The sequence below is a fragment of the Peromyscus maniculatus genome, chromosome 22 (genome assembly GCF_049852395.1).
Source record: "Peromyscus maniculatus bairdii isolate BWxNUB_F1_BW_parent chromosome 22, HU_Pman_BW_mat_3.1, whole genome shotgun sequence".
In the NCBI taxonomy this organism is placed as follows: Eukaryota; Metazoa; Chordata; class Mammalia; order Rodentia; family Cricetidae; genus Peromyscus; species Peromyscus maniculatus.
In genome coordinates, this window is record NC_134873.1 from 870,237 (window position 1) to 891,196 (window position 20,960).

The 20,960-nt window shown below is 43.2% G+C and overlaps 1 pseudogene; it reads right to left on the bottom strand.

Moving 5' to 3' along the window:
* Positions 1–20,960, bottom strand: part of LOC143270118 (excitatory amino acid transporter 4-like) — a 22,782-nt pseudogene continuing 1,822 nt past the window's right edge.

Sequence of the window (20,960 nt, forward strand, 5' to 3'; positions counted from 1 at the left end):
GTATTGGAAAGTGGTCAAAAGGAGGAGGCAGGGGATAGTTGAAGGAAGTAGTCACAAGTAGTGTGTCTTGGAGAGCTGTGTCCCGTCCTAGTAACTTCCCATTTCTCATGTCTCTGTTTACTGACCACCATGAAGTGAGCTGCTCTGCTCTTCCATGCCTTCCCACTATAGAGAACTAAAGCCCTTTAGAACCATATCCCAAGTAATTCTTCCCTCCCTTAGGTTGTTCTTGCATTTGAAGCACACAAATGCAACAGTGATGAGTACACCTTGGAGACCTTTCATTCCTTCTCTTTTATCTCAGCAGCCCCTCGAGAAACCACACAGAACATGTATGTTCATCCCACAGTCAGTTAGGCAACAAATTGTCCCCAGGACCCCCCTCCCAGTCCCTTCTCTCCTCCCTGGGCGGAGCTGGAAGCTTCTCACATGACACTCTCATTACCTCCCCGACCCCTTGATGCCCCCTTTTCTTGTGCCATGAGTGACTTGTAGGGCTTCCCCAGGCTGGGAAGTGTCAGCTCAGCCTTGTTCAGCTCCAGCTCCTGTTGGTACAAATGCTCAATGACGGCCACTTCAATTGAGTCTCCCAGTACATTGGTCAGAGTATGCAGCCAGTCACTGGTGGAGGAAAAATAGATCAATGGGAGGGGGTGAAAGGCTCCTTCAAGAACCCAGAGTAGACTAGAAGGGCTTCCAGGCTAATTCACAACCACATGATCTAGAACAGGCCCTGATCTTCCTCAGATTTCCTTCCTAACAACATCATTCCTTATATCCTCAGAACTCTTCTTTAATTTGTGACTCTTGTTTCTAAATATGACTAACCTAAAAATGATTAGATATGAGAGCCTGATGTAGATGGTTAGAGATTAGAATCTGATCTAGAGTGTTAGACATTCGGATCTGATTCAGACTGTTATACATGTGCATCTGATGCAAAGTATTAAACATGAGCATCTGTAGATGTAACCAACAGTCTTATTAAATAAGAAACACAGAACCAATGCAAAGAAGAAAGTCAAGAGGTCAGAGCTAAGAGCTAAAAACCTTACCCTTCCTCTCGCAGTGGTCCTACCTCTCCAAAAGAGACCTACTCCCTATGTCTGTCTTTTTTTTATAGAGTTTTTGTTCTGCCTTCTCATTGGTTGTAAACCCAACCACATGACCTCCTAGTCACTGCCTGTCTGTACAGAACTCCAGGCCTTCTATGGTTGGTACTGAGATGAAAGGCGTGTGTCTCCAATGCTGGATGTATCCTTGAACACACAGAGATCTACCTAGCTCTGCCTACCAAGTGCTGGGATTAAAGGTGTGTGCCACTACTGCCCGGCTTTTGCTATGGTTCTAATAGCTCTGACTCTTGGGCAACTTTATTTATTAACATACAAATAAAATCACATTTCAGTACAAATAAAATATCACCATAAGCATCTGTTGCACATTATTAAACATGAGCATCTGACACTGATTATTAAACATGAGCATCTGACGCAGTGTATTAAACATGAGTATCTGATGCAGAGTACTTTACATGAGCATCTGGTGTAGGCTTATTAGGTACAAGTGTCTGGTGCAGACTATTAGATATGACTGTTTGATACAGACTGTTTGACATGAATCTATGTAGGTGTGGGGCAGGCTGGGATTGTTCAAATGGAACTTTAGTCCTTCTGTACAAATGGGACTTAGTCTTGCTCACAGTACCTACATCGGAATGAAAATTAGCATTTTATGTAAATTCCATGTTATAAGAAAAGAAATGAGAGAGGGAAAAAATGGTGAAAGGAGGTAGTGATGTAGGAAGTATAAAGAGGAAGAAAGAGAGAGGAGAGAAAGAAAGAAGGAAAAAAGAAAGAGGGAGAGGGGGAGGAGGGAGGAGGGAGGGAGTGAAGGAAGGAAGGAAGGCAGGAAAGAAGGGAGGGAGGGAGACAGGGAGGGAGAAAAGAAGGGAGGGAATGAGACAGGTGGAGAAAAGGGAGGGAGAATGGAAGAGAAGAAAAGGACAGAGGGAGGAGAAGGAAGGAAACAAAGGGAGGAAGGAAAGAAAGCAAGAGAGGAGGGGGAGGAACAGGGTAGGGGTGGCTCCTCCCTGCTTATAGATTAGGAGTCACTGTCTTCAGGTGTGCGCCCTCCCACAAGCCTACTAAGCTCCATGGCACAGTCTCACAGCAAGACACACAAATGGCTCTGCTGTGCTCAGTGGATCACAAACAGAAGACATGAATGTGGGGAGCAGAGTTGTAGGGAGGAAAGCTGACCGGGTGGGAAGGAGTTAGAGAGTGTGCAAAGTAACCAGAAAGCATTGCATACATGCCTGACCTGTCAAAGAACAAATTTAATTAGTGAAAAAGAACAGAGGAAAGACAGGAAGGAGAGAAGAGAGAGAACATATGCATTCATAGGGTTCAGTGCAAAAATCCACCAAAATTCTTTTGTCCATCATCACAGGTGATCGTATAAGTCAAAATTCTTCACTATTTAATGCAGCAGGTAACTTGTGTTTTCTTTTCACTTCTAAAATTCTTCAGAAGTAAGATTTCACTAAGGAAAAAAACGTTTAAAATTTTTGAGTTAAAAAATATTTGAACACTTTTGTATGATTTTTGTATGAAATGGTCTGACAAGGAGTGGGGGAGGGGCTGATAGATGGAGACCACCTTTTCAGAATTCTACTCACTCTGTGTCCCAAAGATAATAAATCTATGGGCTTGGAGTCCAAAGCCATCACTAACAGACCATCCCAATGCCTCCCTAAACCCCTCAAATTCTACAACCATGTCCTTGCAGAATCCTTCATAAAAGTTATGAGAAGAGCCAAGGGTCAAAGCCAAGTCACACTCACAGGAACCAATCCACAGCTATGATCAGCATGATGTCGTCTGTGGGCAGGCTGATGGATCACAATCACCATGGTGACCAGTCCTGCCTGGGGGATGCCAGGTGCTCCTACACTAGCAGTTGTGGCTGTGATGTTGCGGGAATTCAGGAGGAAAGAGAGAACAGAAGATTGGAAGATCAGGAAGGGAAGGGCACCTTAAGTTAAATTCCCAAGCTAACACAGAAAGAAAAATATTCCATGAACTCTCTTTGGATGTGAAACTAAATTTAAAAAGTTGAAGTCACAGAAGCAAAAAGAAGAAACCGTGATGCTGGGCAGATGGGCTGGGAGTAGGGGAAATGTCTCTCAAAGGGTACAAGATGTCTAGATACCACATGAATGGCTTCCGGAAATCTAATGTATGGTGTGGAGGGTGTGGCTAATGATGCTGTGTTTGTATTTCAAAGAGAATAAACCTGAAGTCTCTTCTCACTATCAGCAAAGAGAAAGAGAACCGAGAAAGGGAGAGGAGAAGAGGAGGACTGACAGAGAGAGAAAAAGAGAAGGAAGGGAAGAAAGGAGAGAGGAGAGAGGAAGGGAGGGGAAAATAAGGAGGAGATGAGAAAATAAGAGGAGAGAGGAGACACAGGCAGCAGAAGAGGGTGTGGGGGAAGGAAGGAAACCATAGGAGACAAATGAAATAATCAGCCTGACTGTTTTGATCATCTGCAGAGTGCACAGGTAGCAAATCATCATGAAACACATCTTCAAATACACACAACTTTTGTCAGCTGTCATTCAATAAAGCTGCGGCTGGAAAAGGAGAGTTGTTTATTAAGAAGGCAAATACAGATGAGATAGGGTGCATTCAGGGTGGTATGACCATAGGCAAATGGAGAGAAACTCAACGCAATTCCACTAAATTCAGGAACGAGTCACGTCTGTCCGCTTTCCCCATACTTATTCAATATAATTCTTGAAGTTCTAGCCAGAGCAATAAGACAACATAAGGAGATTAAGGGGATACAAATTGGAAAGGAAGAAGTCAAGCTTTCCCTATTTGCAGATGACATGATCGTATACTTAGGTGACGCCAAAAATTCCACCAAGGAACTGATACAGCTTATAAACACCTTCAGCAACATAGCAAGATACAAGATCAACTCAAAAACATCAATATCCCTCCTATAAACAATGGACAAAGAAGCTGAGAAGGAAATCAGGGAAACATCACCCTTTACAATAGCCACAAATGACATAAAATACCTTGGGGTAACACTAACCAAGCAAGTGAAGGACCTATATGACAAGAACTTTAAGTCCCTGAAAAAAGAAATTGAAGAAGATGTCAGAAAAGGGAAAGATCTCCCATGCTCATGGATAGGCAGGACCAACATAGTAAAAATGGCAATTTTACCAAAAGAAATCTACAGATTCAATGCAATCCCAATGAAAATATCAACACAATTCTTCACAGACCTGGAAAAAATAATACTCAACTTCATATGGAAAAACAAAAAACCCAGGATAGCCAACATAATCCTGTACAATAAAACAACCTCTGGAGGCATCACGATCCCTGACTTCGAGCTCTACTATAGAGCTACAGTAATAAAAACAGCTTGGTATTGGCACAAAAACCTACATGTGGACCAATGGAATCGAATTGAAGACCCTGACATTAATCCGCACACCTATGAACATATAATTTTTGACAAAGAAGCCAAAAGTGTACAATGGAACAAAGAAAGCATCTTCAACAAATGGTGCTGGCATAACAGGATATCAACGTGTAGAAGGCTGCAAATAGATTCATATCTGTCACCATGCACAAAACTTAAGTCCAAGTGGATCAAGGACCTCAACATAAATCCAGCTGCTCTGAACCTGCTAGAAGAGAAAGTAGGAAGTAGTCTTGAACACATTGGCATAGGAGATCACTTCCTAAATATAACACCAGTAGAACAGACAATGAAAGAAACAAGCAATCAATGGGACCTCATGAAACTGAGAAGCTTTTGTAGAGCAAAGGATACGGTCAACAAAGCAAAGCAACAGCCTACAGAATGGGAAAAGGTCTTAACCAACCTCACATCTGACAGAGCACTGATATCCAGAATATATAAGGAACTCAAGAAATTAGGCATCCAAACAACCAACAGTCCAATTAAAAAATGGTCTATAGAACTAAACAGAGAATTCTCAACAGAGGAATCTCAAATGGCTGAAAGACATTTAAAGAAATGCTCAACATCCCTAATCATCAGAGAAATGCAAATCAAAACAACTCTGAGATACCACCTTACGCCTGTCAGAATGGCTAAGATCAAAAACACTGAAGACACCTTATGTTGGAGAGGATGTGGAACCAGTGGAACTCTCCTACACTGCTGGTGGGAATGCAAGCTTGTACAACCACTTTGGAAATCAATATGGCACTTTCTTAGAAAATTGGGAATCAATCTCCCCCAAGATCCAGCTATACCACTCTTGGGCATATACCCAAGAAATGCTCAATCATACCACAAGAGCACCTGCTCATCTATTTTCATATCAGCATTGTTTGTAATAGCCAGAACCTGGACATAACCTAGGTGTACTTCAACTAAAGAATGGATAAATAAATTGTGGCACATATACACAATGGAATACTACTCAGTAGAGAAAAACAATGACATCCTGAGGTTTGCAGGCAAATTGATGGATCTAGAAAAAATCATCCTGAGTGAGGTAACCCAGACTCAGAAAGACAAATATGGTATGTACTCACTCATAGGAGGATCCTAAATGTGGAACAAGGATGACTGGACTGCTGCTTACATCACCAGGGAGGCTACCTGGAAAACAGGGCCCTAAGAAAGACACGAGAATCACCCAATTACAGAGAAATGGCTGAGATCTAAATGAACAACCTGGACATGAGTGGGAGTGATGAAGGGAAAGGGTCAAGGGAAAGAGAGCCTGTGGGAATGGGAGATCCCACCTGAATCAAGAACAGAGAGGGAAAACAAGGAGTAAGAGACCATGGTAAATGAAGACCACATGAGAATAGGAAGAAACAAAGTGCTAGAGAGGCCCAAAGAAATCCACAAAGATACCCCCACAATAGACTGCTGGCAATGGTTGAGAGACAGCCGGAACTGACCTACTCTGGTGATGGGATGGCCAAATACCCTAATAGTCGTGCCAGAAACCCCATCCAACGACTGACGGATCTGGATGCAGAGATCCATGGCTAGGCCCCGCGTGGAGTTCCGGGATTCTAATTAGTGAGAAAGAGGAGGGTTTATATGAGTGAGAATTGTTGAAACCAAGGTTGGATAAAGCACAGGGACAAATAGCCAAATGAATGGAAACACATGAACTATGAACCAAAGGCTGAGGGGCCCCCAACTGGATCAGGCCCTCTGAATAGGTGAGACAGTTGATTAGCTTGGTCTGTTTGGCAGGCATCCAGGCAGTGGTACTGGGTCCTGTGCTCATTGCATGAGTTGGCTGTTTGAAACCTAGGGCTTATGCAGGGACACTTGGCTCAGTCTGGGAGGAGGGGACTGGACCTGTCTGGACTGAGTCTACCAGGTTGATCTCAGTACTGGGGGATCTGGGGAGGATTTGCCCTGGAGGAGGTGGGAATAGGGGATGGGCTGGGGGGAAGGAGAGGGATGCAGGAGGGGGGAGAACAAGAGAATCCGTGGCTGATAGGTAGAACTGAATTGTATTGTAAAATAAAATAAAAGGGAAAAAAAGGCACATAGAGCTCACTACGTTGAAGGCCAGGACATTCCGGCCCCTCTTGGTTTTGAAGCCTATTTCTTTCTTGATTTAAGTTGTTTGTTTTGTTTTTTTATTCTCATATGTATAAATGTTTACCTGCATGTATGTTGTATACTGCATGTGTGCCTGGTGGTCATGGAGTCCATAAAAGAGCATTGGGTCTCCTGGAATTGGGGTGATAAACATCAGTTATGTAAGAAGTGGGAACAAAACTAGGTCCTCTGTAAGAGCAGCAAGTTCTCTTAACTCCTGAGCCATCTCTCTGGCCCACGGAAGACCATTTCTTGCTCAGGTAATCTTTTTTAAAAATTAAAAAGCTAACGATCTATGTCAGTGGTAGAATACCTGTCTAGCAGGTATAAATCCTTGTTTCCACTTCTAGTCCCGCAAATTAATATGAAATTGAAAGTAGGATCTATGGGGTCACAGGTGGCCTATGTTAAAACTCCAGAATTAACTCCAATTACCCCCCAAAAAAATGTAATATGTATTGTGAAGGCCCCTGAGTTTCCCAGCAAAGGCAGTAGTGCCCTCGAGATGCCAGCTCTCTCCTCAGTAGTTGAGGAAACCCCTTTCTAGCTTCTATAGCCATACACACAGAACAAGGGGAGATGATTAGCACAGAGGACAACTCTATCAGAATGGTGGTTGAGCAAATACTCAGACTGGTATTGAAGAATGGGACTTCGAGGGAGAAGACTCCATTCATGAGCTTTATACCTTGACATGAACTCAGAGCCTATCCTGTCTCATCAGGAGAATGGCAGACACATGCCTATCTTCTCATTGTGACAGAAAAGAGCCAAGGACAGTGCCTGTCTAGGCTTCTCCTCTGTTACTCAGATTTAAAAAAAATGTGCCCAGAAGAAACTTTGGGAGAAAGGGTTTTATTTTAGCTCACAATTCCAGGTTATAGTCCATCATTGTAGAGAAGTCAAGGAAGGAACTTGAAGCCGTTAGCCACAACACATCCACAGTCAAGAGCAGAGAAAATGTGTGCATACCTATGGGTCTGGTCTCTCTCAACTTTTAAACAACTCAGGAACCAAATCAAGGGAAGAAGTACTGCCCACTTTTAGGCTGAACCTTCCCACGTTGATCTCCAACAAACATACCCAAAGGACAATGGGCCCTTCTTGAGATTATCTCCTCAGGTGATTCCAGATTCTGCCAAATGTACAATTAAAACAAACCACCACATCACTAGTGGAGGAAAAGATTCCATTAGAAAAAGAAGTGTAGGGCCCTGAGAGATGGCTCAGTGGGTAAAGATGCTGTGCTGCCAGTTCTGACAAACTGAGTTCAGTCCCCAGGACCCGCATAGCAGAAGAGGAAAACTGAATCCTGTGAGTGGTCCTCGGACCTCCACATGTGCACTGTGACACACACACACACACACACACACACACACACACACACACACACACACACGAGCACACACACGTGCAGGTGCACAGGCACAAATGTAATTTTTAAGCTCTTTTAAACCAAGTGGCTGGAGATAGTTCAGCAGCTAGGAGCACTTACAGCTCTTGCAGAGGACCCAAGCTCTATTCCTGGAACCCGTATCAGGCAGCTGCCTATAACTCCAGTTCCAGGGAACTTGAAGCCCTCTTCTCATCTTAGAAAACACCTTCACACAAGAGGTGAACACAGACTCAGGGAGACACATACAAAATAGAAAAAAATGTGAAGTGTAGTTTCTACTGACCATGTATCACACTCACATCCTTATAAGCCAAAATATTATTCCATTACCAGGAATGATGGCACATGCCTACAGTCCCAATTAGCCAGGTCAGAGAGAGAGGGGGAGGGAGAAAGGGAGAGAGGGAGAGAGGGAGGGAGGGAGGGAGGGAGGGAGGGAAAGAAAGATCATAAGTCAAACCATCTTAAGTCAGGATGTGTCTATGGAAGAAATTTCCAACGAAGAAAATACTTTCCTTCACAGAGTTTACATTTTCATTCTTGTATGATAGGCAGACAATAAGCAACATGGATGAGTAAAAAATCCCCCATGGATACAAATGCTGTGGAACATCCTACATCCTTCATCCAAAATACTGGAAATCAGAAATATTGCACATGTTGCTTTGCTGTTTTTCAAATTTTTTGATATTTGCATATACATAATTTTATATCTTAGTTAGGAATGAGATGCAACTATAAACAGGAAATTTGTCAGTAGACCTTGTACACCCAGCCTGTCCTATTCAGTTGATATTCATCGTCTCACCTGATTGTGGTAATCTGGCCCAGGTTGAGCTCATAGTTGTTAACTTGAGCAAAAAGATGGCTGCCAAGGCCTCATAGAGTACAGTGCCATCCATGTTGACAGTGGATCCACAGGCAGCAGGAACCTGGTGATGGGTCAGTCCACACCCAGGCCCTCCTCCAGGCATCAGAAAGTGATAGGCAGGGTTGCAGAGCTGGGGGAAGAGAGCTCTGGAGGCTGAGAATAGGGAGTTGAAGGATGGGGAGAGGGCAGTAGCAGCAAAGGGCCAAAGGAGGGCTCCCCTCTAGCACATGGAGAACAGGTTGGAATGTGAGCAAGGAGTAGAAAGTGGGAATTACAGTTGTGCATGGGGGAGTGGGACTCCTAATGCAGAGAGAACTCAGAGGTAGACATTCCCAGAGGAATGTCTCTTGACATTTCACACCAAGATTTTATGACAGTCTATTCCAGATTGATGACTTCCACACCGAAGCCTAAAGATGATGGCTAACTTCAATTATCAAGAACTGAACCAGGAACTACCTAAGAAGAGAGTCTCCATGGGTCACTATGTTTGGTCATCCTATGGGAATCATCTATGTGGGATTGTCTTAACTAATTCATATGAGAAAACCCAGCCAACGATGAGTGGTGCTATTCCCTAGGCAGGGGGTCCTGAACTATTTAACAGTGGAGAAACCAAGCTGAGCATATGCAAGAAAGCAGTAAACATGCATTTATTCTCTGTGCCTGAGTGTGATGTGACTAGCTGCCTCAAGTTCCTGTTTAGATTTCCCCACAGTAATGGGCTATAACCTGTAATTGTAAGCCAAATAAATTTCTTCCTCACACACTAAACTACCCTTCATCAGGGTATTTTGTCACAGCAACAGAAATGAAAGTAGAACAGTAAAAGACAGAGTGTTTTTCTGCACAAGAAACAACCCAATCTACAGCAGCTAGGGCTCTCCCCAACTACTTCACAGAGTATACTTTCATTTGACTGGCAACTTAGTAGAAAGAGTAGGCATCTCATTTGGGGTCAGGTTGTCTGCAAGAACTGACCCCTGTGTGGTCAGCTTTATGCTATGAAACTTAAAGCTTGGACTCAAGTCTTTGGCCCTAGAACAAGACATTGCCTACTGCAAAGCACCCAATTCAATTTCAACCTTTGCCAAGCATCAGAAACAGCACTGGAGGTGGGAGCAGGGGCTGATTAGCTCCATACTGATCAGATTGGTTTAATTCTATGTACAATAGTATCAATCCTATTTAGCCCCAGATCAAAGATCAAAAGGCACATTCTCCAATCATCATGAGGACTAATAAAATATAATAAAATATATTAAATTATTAAAAATTATTAAAAAATAAAATAAAAAATATTTTCTCCTATCTGTTTGGATCTTGGGATACTTTGTCAAGCTGTTTTAAATTTGGATGGTGAGAGATAAGGATCACTTTTTTAAGCCCCTAAAAGCACAAACAGGAGAGGAAAGCCTAAGAAGCCAAGACTCTCTGAGCTTGTGTTTCACCCCCAGTACCACCTTAAACAAAGAACTGGCATCTGTCTCTCCTCCTTATAACCTAGAGAAACAAAAGAGACAAGGAGGTTATGAGAGTCATCACAAGACAAAGACTATATCCCCAAGTATAGGCCACCGGTAGAAAGCTTCAAGAGTTACCCAATACTATTGTATAACCAGAAGAGGTGTTTGGAGTGGTGGAGAGGAGAGTACCTAAAAGAACCTATGAAAGATGAAGAATGGACTCAGGGAGAGTTCCGGGAAAGGCCATACCTGGAAGAGGTACCTATGGCTGTGATGAGGGCCTGTAGCGGGCCCCCAATGAATGGGAGGGGGTTCTGATGGGTGACAAGAAGGCAGATGAGGGGCAAAACACCACCAGCACGGAGGAACAATCCAATGATGACAGTCAGAGTATACATGCCCAGCTGACCTCCAAGGGCAGCCATGTCTTCCATTTCCAGAATCTTCCCAGCAATCAGGAACAGGATGCCCACAGGTGCATACCTGGGCAAGGCACATATGTATTAGGATGATCTTCCTCACAGGTCTGGAGCTGGCATTCCCCAAACTTTGCCCAAATAGATTCAAGGAGCCAGACAGTACCTACCATGAAACCACAACTCCACCCCAACCTTTCCCGAGTATCAAAGCCAGCACTGGGACACAGGGGAAATGGCCCTGTGGTTAGGAGTACTTGCTGTTCAATGATGAAATTCTCATTTTGGACACATCATCCACACTGGACAGCTCAAAAACACTTCTAACTCCAGCTCAAGGGATATGGCACCACTTTCTGGTCTCTATGGGTACCCACAGAAACACCTGCACACCCACTTACACATCCACACACATATATAAAATAAAATATTTTTAATAGCATTGTTGTTAGGGTTTTCTCCCAAAATATTTCCCCAGAGGCTCATATGTTGAAGGCCAGTGCTCTGAGGTGGGACCTGTAGAAGCTAACTGTTCATGAGAGTTCCAATCTCTGCTATGGGTTATCAATTGATGGAATCATAGCTGAATGAGCTATTGGGAGCAAACTATAGGAAAGGCCTCGTAAAAGGCAGTAGATCATTGGGGGTATACCCTTGAAGGACAAGTCTTCTCCGCAGTCTCTCCCTCTCTCCCTCTCTTTTTCCTAGATGCAGTGAAGTTAGCAGCTGCATTGGCTATATCCATTCACCATCATGGCCCAAACGCAATGGAGCCAGCCAACCATGCACTGTTTCCTGCAAACCTGTGAGGCAAAAATAAACCTTCCCTCTTTAAATTGGTTTTCCCGGGCATTTTGTCATAGCAACAGAAAAGCTAATTAATACAATTGGATTCTATGAATGTACCCACCTCACATTGGTTACTCACTGCTCATCTGATAAGCAGAAAAGTTCCTACAACATCAGCATTGAGCCTTCTGGAATCTTTATCTCATTCTCTCATTCAAGCCCCTTTCAGCTCAACTCCAGATGACTATTCCCTTCAGAATTCGGTCCTTAGGCATTAATTACTAAGTATGGCAGTTTGAATGAAAATGGTTCCCCTAGGCTCATAAGGAGTGGCACTTTTGGGAGGTATGGCCTCACTGGACTACATGTGGTATTGTTGGAGGAAGTGTGTTATTGGGGGCAGGCTTTGATGTTTCAGATGCTCGAGCCAGGCCCAGTGTGTTTCTCTCTTTCGGCTGCCTGCAGGTCCAGATGTAGAACTCTTTGCTCCTTCTCTAGCACCATGCCTGCTTGCATGCCACCACACTTCCTACCATGAAATTAATGAACTAAATCACTGAACTGTAAAACAGCCCTAATTAAATGTTTTCCTTTATAAGAGTTGCCATGCTCATGGTGTCTCTTCACAGCTATAGAAACCCTAACCAAGACACTAAAACATCCCCTATCTCTGGCCTTCTAAACTTCCACAAATTGTTTTTTGTGCTAGTTAGTTTGAAGTTTCAACTTGACACAACCTAAAATCACCTGAGAAGACAGTTTCAATGAGGAATTATCTAGAGTAGGTTGGCTTATGGGAATGTGCTTGGGAGACTCTCTTAAGTGCAAATTGTTGTAGAAAGAGATAGTCCACTGTGGGCAGCACTATTTAATGGGCTTGGCCCTGGACTGTGTAATAATGGAAGAAGCTGGCTGAAACTAAGCAAGCAAGCAAGCAGGGATTCATGTGTTGATTCTCTCTACTCTTCACTGTGATGTGATGTTTGAAGTTCCTGTTTTGTCTTCTCTACAATAATGGACTGTAACCTAGAAATGTGAGGCTATAAATAATCATTTGCTCTTTATGTCAGAATTTTATCACAGCAACCAAAATGAAACTAGAGTCCTTCTTGTCCAGTCACTCGGCGTTTCTTAAGGCTTTGCCTGTTCTCTCCCTTGTTGGTGATGTACCTCTCTCCTCTTCATATCTAGTTAGGTTCTTACTCTCCTTTCAAGCCCAGATGTATGGCTCACTCCTCATCTTCCCAGGGAGCATCCACTGCATATGGGTCCATCCACCACTCCTGGAGCTTTGCTATGGCACCTATGGCTTTGTGTTACACATAGTGGTCTACATCTGTCTCCCCCTGGATTTTACAAACTTCTTCAAGATAAAGTATGACTTCAGTGTATCACTGTGTCTCAAGCCTGGGAAACTGTCTGCTAGACGAATGAGCTAGTGAAGTGTGAAATAATTTTGAAAAAAATTAATGTGAAAAGGGGACATGGGTGTTGGAAGATGGAGTAGTGGTTAAAACACTTATCATGTAAGCATGAGGACCAGAGTGTAGACCCTCCAAAACCTATGTAATGCTTGATAGGCTAGGCCAACCCAGCCTCAGAAGGGAAGTCAGGTCAATTTGGCTAGCAAGATGAGCCACTTCCTTGAGCTCCAGATTTGACTGAGGGATCCTTCCTTAATGAATAAGAGCTATGGAAACCAGCCCTAATTAAATTTTTTCCTTTATAAGAGTTGCCATGGTATAAGAGCTATGGAAAATGATACCCAACATGCCCTTGGGCCACCACACACATACTTCCCCCCGCTCATTCAAAAATAACATACATTCGCATGCACATCACACCATACCCAAATGTAGAAAGGAAAATAAAACAGGGCATGAGTAAGTATGAAAGTGAAGAGATAAATGGAATATCTGAGGGAGTAAATGAGAAAATGGCAAATGCATACATAAATCAACAGGTTTGGGAGTGAATCCAAGTGTGCTGGTTTGGGTGAGTAAATACACAAATGCAGTCAATGTCTTAACTAATGGTGTTAATACTACAGCTCAGTGTCACAGTTATTGCCTAGCTTACTCAAGGCCCTAGGTTCCATCCTGAGCACCAGGGAAAAAAGATTATTATTTAGGAAACTGAAGGTACAGCTCAGTGGTAGAGTGATTGATTATCTAGTAGACATAAGGCCTTGGTTCAACCCTAGCACTTAAAAATAATTACAGGGGCCAGAAAGATGGCTCCCCAGGTAAAGATACGTTGTGCCAAGCCTGAAGGCCTGAGTTGGATCCTGAAATCCACATGGTAGGAAGAGAGCACTAACTCTCACAACTTTATCCTCTATGTCCACATGCATGCTGTGGTTTGCATATCCATACACATGTACTCTGACACAATAGATAGATAGATAGATAGATAGATAGATAGATAGATAGATAGATAGATAAATGTAATAGAGTGATAATTGTGAAGTAATTTAACTAATGAACATATTTATCAGTGAATAGATACATGAAGAAATTATTTAACTGATAAATAGAAAAAGACTTTAAAAGAAGATAAGTGAGTGGGCCAGTGCTAGAAAAATGAGAATGAATGAGTGAATACAAGAAATAGATGAGGGAATGAATGAAAGAAAAGGTTACTGAATTGAATCACTGCAGAAAAGAATGAGGAAGTGAATCAGTGAGTTGATGATTGAATTAACAAATGCAGAAATGTGGTGGTGCATGCCTGTAATCCCACTAATCAGGAGGCTGACAGAAAAGGTTGGCAGGTTCCAGACAATCCCGGGCTACATAGTAAGACCTGTCTCAAAAACAGCACAATGACCTCACAGCAACTGTAGTTGTCTGCACAAATTGACACAGGATCAAGCCAGTCAATATTCCAACATGGACTGAGGAGAGACTCACAAGCCCTGCTCCTAGCTGAGAAACTATTTTGAGAGTTAATGGCTTCTGGGGAATGGAAAGCCAAAATTTTTCCTGGATGAGGCATCCTGTAGGTTGCCCAAATCAGTGGCCATGCCCTCATCCATGTTCACACAGACAGTTCTCATTGGAATCAATGGGAGATATATACAAACACATGCATATGATGATATAGAGTTGGAAGGGGAACATGAGAGTCTGAGAGAAGTTGAGGGAGAATAGGAATATGGGTATTATCAAGACACTTTTTATACATGTATGAAATTATCTAAGAACATATTTTTATTACACAAAAATGGGAGGAAAGTGGGTGACCCAATGTGTGGGAGGATGAACATAGATGAATGAGTGAATGAATCACAGAGTGAATGCACAAATGAGTGAGTGAGTAAATAGATTAATGGAGTTATGAACTGCTGAATAACTCACTACAGAAAGATATGAATGAACTGATGATTTGATGATTCAATTAACTAACACACAGATGAATGAGGGGCCAAATGTCTCCAACAGTCCCATCAGCCTGGTCACCGTCACCCCCAGGAACCACCACCACTGCCTCACCCAGGCACATGCACCCACCAACTACTCACCAGATGCTGATGCCCACCAGCCTCATAATAGCCTCATTGAGGCTGTCAAAGAAGTCCCTCAGGACATGGCCTTTGTGCTTCATGCCACCAATGACCAACCCGAAGGCCAAGAGAAGACCACAAGGCCCAAGGTATTGATGCCACTGGCTGAACCAGGCACAGGCACAGTCTCCTCAAAGTTTATCACCTCCTGCAGGGTGCCCAAGGCTTGGGTGACATTTTCCAGGATGCTGGTTTCATTCTCCACTGAGGATGGGGGAGACATGGAGGCCCCCAGTTCTGACCCATTCTCTGTCCTTACAATCATCCTGGTTACCACTCGTGTGCTGTACTGCATCTTAAACTGAAATGCAGAGAAACTGATACCAGATTCAGTATGGTGGTTAGCTCTTTCATAAATATCACAAAAAAAAATATAAAAAAACTGGAGTTAGGCCTGTGAGGCCCTGTGTTCCATACATCTCATTTGCACGAACACACACACACACACACACACACACACACACACACACACACACACACTGAAAATATAACGATAATGATAATAAAAAAAGAAATTAGTAACTGGCATTTGCCTAATATAAACAAGTCCTGGCTTTCATCCTCTTCACCAAAGAAAAGAAATGAGTAACCAAATAGTGAGGATGTTAAAAACCAAGCATAGAAAATGGATATATAGTCTACATCTTTATGTCTAGCCTTCAGTAAAGGGGTTGCTATGCGCCTCCTGCTGGCCAAATTCAGTCCACTACTTGCTTCTGTAAATATAGTTTTACAGGAAAGTGTAAGTCCTCTTCACATGTTGCCTGTGTCTGCTTTTCTACTATGAACCCCAAGCTCATGCTCAGACAGATTTTAGCACATCTGTGATCAGAAGTCTCAGAACCTCGACCCCAGCATCCTAGCCTTCATGAATTCCATAACCTGGCCACCCTTTGCATCACCAACATAGCCATGTGTGGTACACATATTCTCCCAGAATCGTCCCCAAGGTCCCCCCACTCAGGCCCTTCTTCCCACCCTTCTCCTTGGGAAGTAAGCTCCCTCCACCCTCCATCCCTCCTTCATTAAACCATGTGCTTCTCCTAACCTGTTTGAAGCAGGCCTCCACAAGTTAGGTGGAAACATATTTCTGCACAAAAACATCAGAGAAGGGAAAGTGGTTAGAGTTTGGGAGTGAGCCAAAGGGCATTCCTGCACTGATAACCATGGCAACCGTAGCAGCAGGCAATATAGAAATGCATGGTGTGGGCCCAGGGTTGAGCAAAGTACCTGCCCTTCATCATCTGACATAAACCCTGCAATGACCCTAGAAGTAAACACTGTAAACATCTCTAGCTTCCACAGGAGGTAACCGAAGGCCAGAGGAGATCGCCCAGACCCATAGAGCTGCTCAGAGTTGCAGATGTAACTTACCATGGATTGATTATAATTAGGCCCCACCCAAAGTCATGGAATCTGAGTGCCATAAAGTTGATGGTGGAGCCTTGGACTAAAGAAGTTTACAGAGTAATAGGAAGTGGCCTTGTTTTTGATATGCTTGCTCTTGATAACCATCTTGTGCTCTCTGCCGTGTTATGATGCAGCTAGAAGATCCTCACTAGATGCTGGTGCAAAGTTGTTGGGCATCCTAGATCCCTGAACATGAGCTAAATAAACCTTTGTCTTTTGGTTCTTTGCTTTTGTTTTCATTTTACAACTAACTCAGTTTCAAGTATACTTTTCATTTAAATTTTAATACACTTATTCAGAGGCACAGTGCCATGGTATACAGATAAAAGGTAGACAACTTGTAGGAGTCGGTTCTCTCATTCCACCATGTGGATCCTGTCAGGTTGTCAGGCATGGTGATAAGTGTCTTTACCCACTAAATCATTTCACTGGCCCTAACTTTTATTTATTTAGGCGTGTGTGTGTGTGTGTGTGTGTGTGTGTGTGTGTCTGTGTGTCTGTGTGTGTGTGTGTGTGTGTGTGTGTTTGTGTGTGTGTGTGTGTGTGTGTGTGTGTGTGTGTGTGTGTACACATATGCCACAGCATGTACATGGAGTTGGGAGGACAACTTACAGGACTCTGTTCTCTCCTTCCACCATGAGGATGGTCCAGAGGATTGAACTCGGGTGGTCAGGCTTGGCAGCAAATACCTTTATTCACTAAGCCATCTCATTGGACCTCAGCTAGTGTATAATAGCAGCAGAGAACACCGTAAGAGTTCCTAAACTCTTCCGGTGCCAAGTCAGTACCATAGGAACAGTATGACTGGATTTGACATTACTTCTGACAGGCAAAATCTTATTGGACTGAGAGAATCATTTGCACGGGTTGGGGTTTTAGCTCAGTGGTAGATCACTTGCCTAGCAAGTGAAAGACCCTGGGTTCAGTCCTCAGCTCCAGAAAAAAAAAAAGAGAATCATTTGCTCACCAAAGAGGTTATGAACACCTATTGAACAGCAGCAGCTCCTCTTACTCCGTCCTGGGATACTACAACAGTGTCCTCTCCAGCCTCAGAGCTCAAAGATCAGACCTAGACTTAGCTTTCTTAAGGATATGCAAGGATCCAGGGCAGAAATGGCAACCAATAGTTGCTTCCTTTTCCAAACTAGATCCACCTTTTCCTGTAGTCTCTCATAGAAAAGAATTGCTGCATGCATATCTGGAAGTCCCAACAAAATGAGAATGTCACCTGACCAGGTCCATGAATGCATGAGCTGTTGGGACAGTCTGAATTTGACTCTCATGGTGCAGCCCCTCCTTGGAGCCTTTCCCAAGATGGATGATGGTGACCATTAGGATCCCAGTGAAAACCACAATGACTGTGGTCACCATGTAGTGCACAGCTGCCCGCATTCCCATCCTCCCTGTTGCCTTGTTGTCCAGGGATGCCATACCTAGAAAAGAGATAATTCAGTTCGTGCAACAGCACCCATTCCTTTTAGCCTCCATCTGGTCCACCCATTCCATGCCATCAGCTCAAACTCATTGCACATCCCTTAACTGAAGATGTCCACAAAAAACATGGTTCACCTTCTAATGCTGAGAGTTATCTACACAACAAATTTTATGCTATCACAAATAAATATATTATCAGGCAAAATATAATTTGATTATAGTTTATTAAGTTAATAAAGGGAGCTGGTAAGATTACTCAGTGTTAAGAACACATACTGCTCTTACAGGGAACCCAAATTCCAGTATCAACACAAATATTCTGTGGCTCACTACCACTTGTAATTCCAGCTCCAGGGTATCTGATGCCCATTTCTGACCTCCATGGGCACATGCATTCATGTGTACATACCCACATAGACACATGATTAAATAATAATAACAAAATAAGTATATAAAAGTAAATAAAAGTTTTGTGTCACTTTGAAATAAAGTTTTACAGTGTACAGTGTATACCCACCACCTAGAGATGATCTGAAAGAACACGAGAGGAGAGGCATAGGTCATCTGCAAACACTACATCAATTTACAGAAAGGGCTTCAGCATCCTCAGGTATTGGTGTTTATAGGGATCTTGAAACCAATCCACTGGTGTTTCAACCCAGGGATGATTCAGTTTTTGATTCTCAAGCTAAAAACAAATGGACACATACCACTCCATTTTATTACTCCAAATAACTGCACCAATCACAATACCTCCCCTTTACTCTAAGTTAACCTTTCAACTTCCACCCAACCCTCTCCTTATCCTGCACCATAAATATCACAATCATTGAAGTCTTCATCCCAGGGTCCACCACAACTCCCACCTCACTTGAACCCACCCCTTTCTACATTTAGCCTGGATACTGTTCATGCTGTACCTATATGTCTCTTACCAGGCCATGCAACCATCCAGTTGCTATGAGTTTGAGATACTAACAATCTGCACTTTTCTCCTGAGAGTGATCCTCAGCAGAATGGGAGCTTCCTCCTCCAGAAAGGTCCCATTGTTCTGCAACAGTCAATGATTGCTGGTGCAGGGATTCAGATGAAGACAGAATTGGTGGTGAGAGACACCTCCATGATGTTGCTCACACTTCAGAGCCCCTGCCCAGTGGGAGCACACTGAGACACCAGCCTTCTTCTGAAAACATGCCTTTGCTTAGCTTCCTTTCCCATCCTGTCCTTCTATCTTCACTTCTTCATGTGTTTCTCCCTTGGTGAGTTTCTGGTGACCAGATCTACATGTCAGGCTTGGCTTCAAAGAAGCCCAACCTAAGAAACCAGCCTTGATCATTATTTCTGTCCCTAAACCCAAGGCTTACTAAACATCACCTATGGCCTAAATCTGGTGCACTATTTACTTTTGTAAAGTTGTATTGAAACACAACTCTGGTGAGTAGTTTTAGTTGTTAACTCAACACGAGCAAGTACCACTAGGAAGAGAGGCTCAATGGGGAATTTTATAAATCAGGTGGACCTGTGGCATGACTGGGGGGTCCAGATTACATTGAAGGAGGAAGGACAATCATTGTGTGTAGCACCATTCCCTAGGAAAGGGATTCTGGACTGTATACATGTAGAGATGTAACTTGATACAAATAAGCATGTGTCCATTTATTTTCTCTCTGCTCTTGGTTGTGGATGGGTTATGATGAACTGCTTCAAGTTCCTATGTTGTCTTCCCTGAGTGATAGACTCTAACCTGGAACTGTGAGCTAAAATAAACCCTTTCTCCCCTAAGTTGTTTTGTGTCAAATATTTTATTGTAACAACATAAATGAAACCAGGGCAACAGCCATGCTCACTTGCTGACATATTGCCTATACATGCTCTTCTACTCCAGCATCAAAGGTGAACCATAAAATGAAGATCCGATGGCCCTGAAGCGAAAACAACTACTATCCAGAAGAAAAGGTGCTACATAACACATCAAAGCTCCTTTCCTTCCTCCACCCTCCATCCTGGAACCTCCATCCCACTCACTTCCTCCATGTTCAACCATATTCCATTTATCATCTACCCCATATCCAAGCTAACTCCCCTGACCCTCCAAAGCCTTTCTTCCCCCCCTGGAGAGACCAGAGCTCTGGCAGGATGGGATTTTACCTTCAACAACAAGTACAAGGAAGTTATTGGGACACAAGGATCCTGTGACAGCAAGACTGAAGCAAGATCTGGGCACAGCTTGAGTTGATGTGTTTGGAAAGGGCCCCCATTGGTGGGGAAGCCCTGGCTCTTTTCTCAAGTGTGGGCTTGGAATGGGTCCTGTAGATGCACAGTGGCTTGGGGTCTCACCTGGGACAAGGCTGGAGACGATGAGGGGGAGCACCAGCATCTGCAGCATCCTCATGAGCAGCTCACCAGGAAAAGAGAAGTACTTGATCTGGTGGTAGAAGAGCTGGTGTGGGCGCAAGGCAATGCCAGGAAAGGTTCATGGAATGAACTATGAATCTCAACCCCAAGCACTGTCCATCCATCTCTAAAAGAGTATAGTAAGGTGAGCAGTGACTATTCTAGGAGGTGCATTTGTGTACATGGGTATTACATGGATTTGTGTGTGCATGGATACATTTGTGCATGGGTATGTGTATGTGTGTGTGTGTGCTTGTGTTATAGACAAATGTGGGTGTTTGTGAATGAATGGGCATGTATAAAAAGATGTATATATGGGTATATATGTGCATGTGTGTAAGTATGTGTACATTTGTGTGAGCATGGGCATATATATGTGTGTGCATGATGAGAATTTGTGTGAATGAATGTGTGCATGTAGTTGTGTGCACATGGATATATATATATATATATATATATATATATATGTGCATTGTATGCATTTGTGTGTGCATAGGTGTGTGTGCACATTCATATGTACATAGGATCATATATAAAGATATGCACATGCATTTCTTGGGTGTGTCTATAAGTATGACTCTTTTTTCTGTGT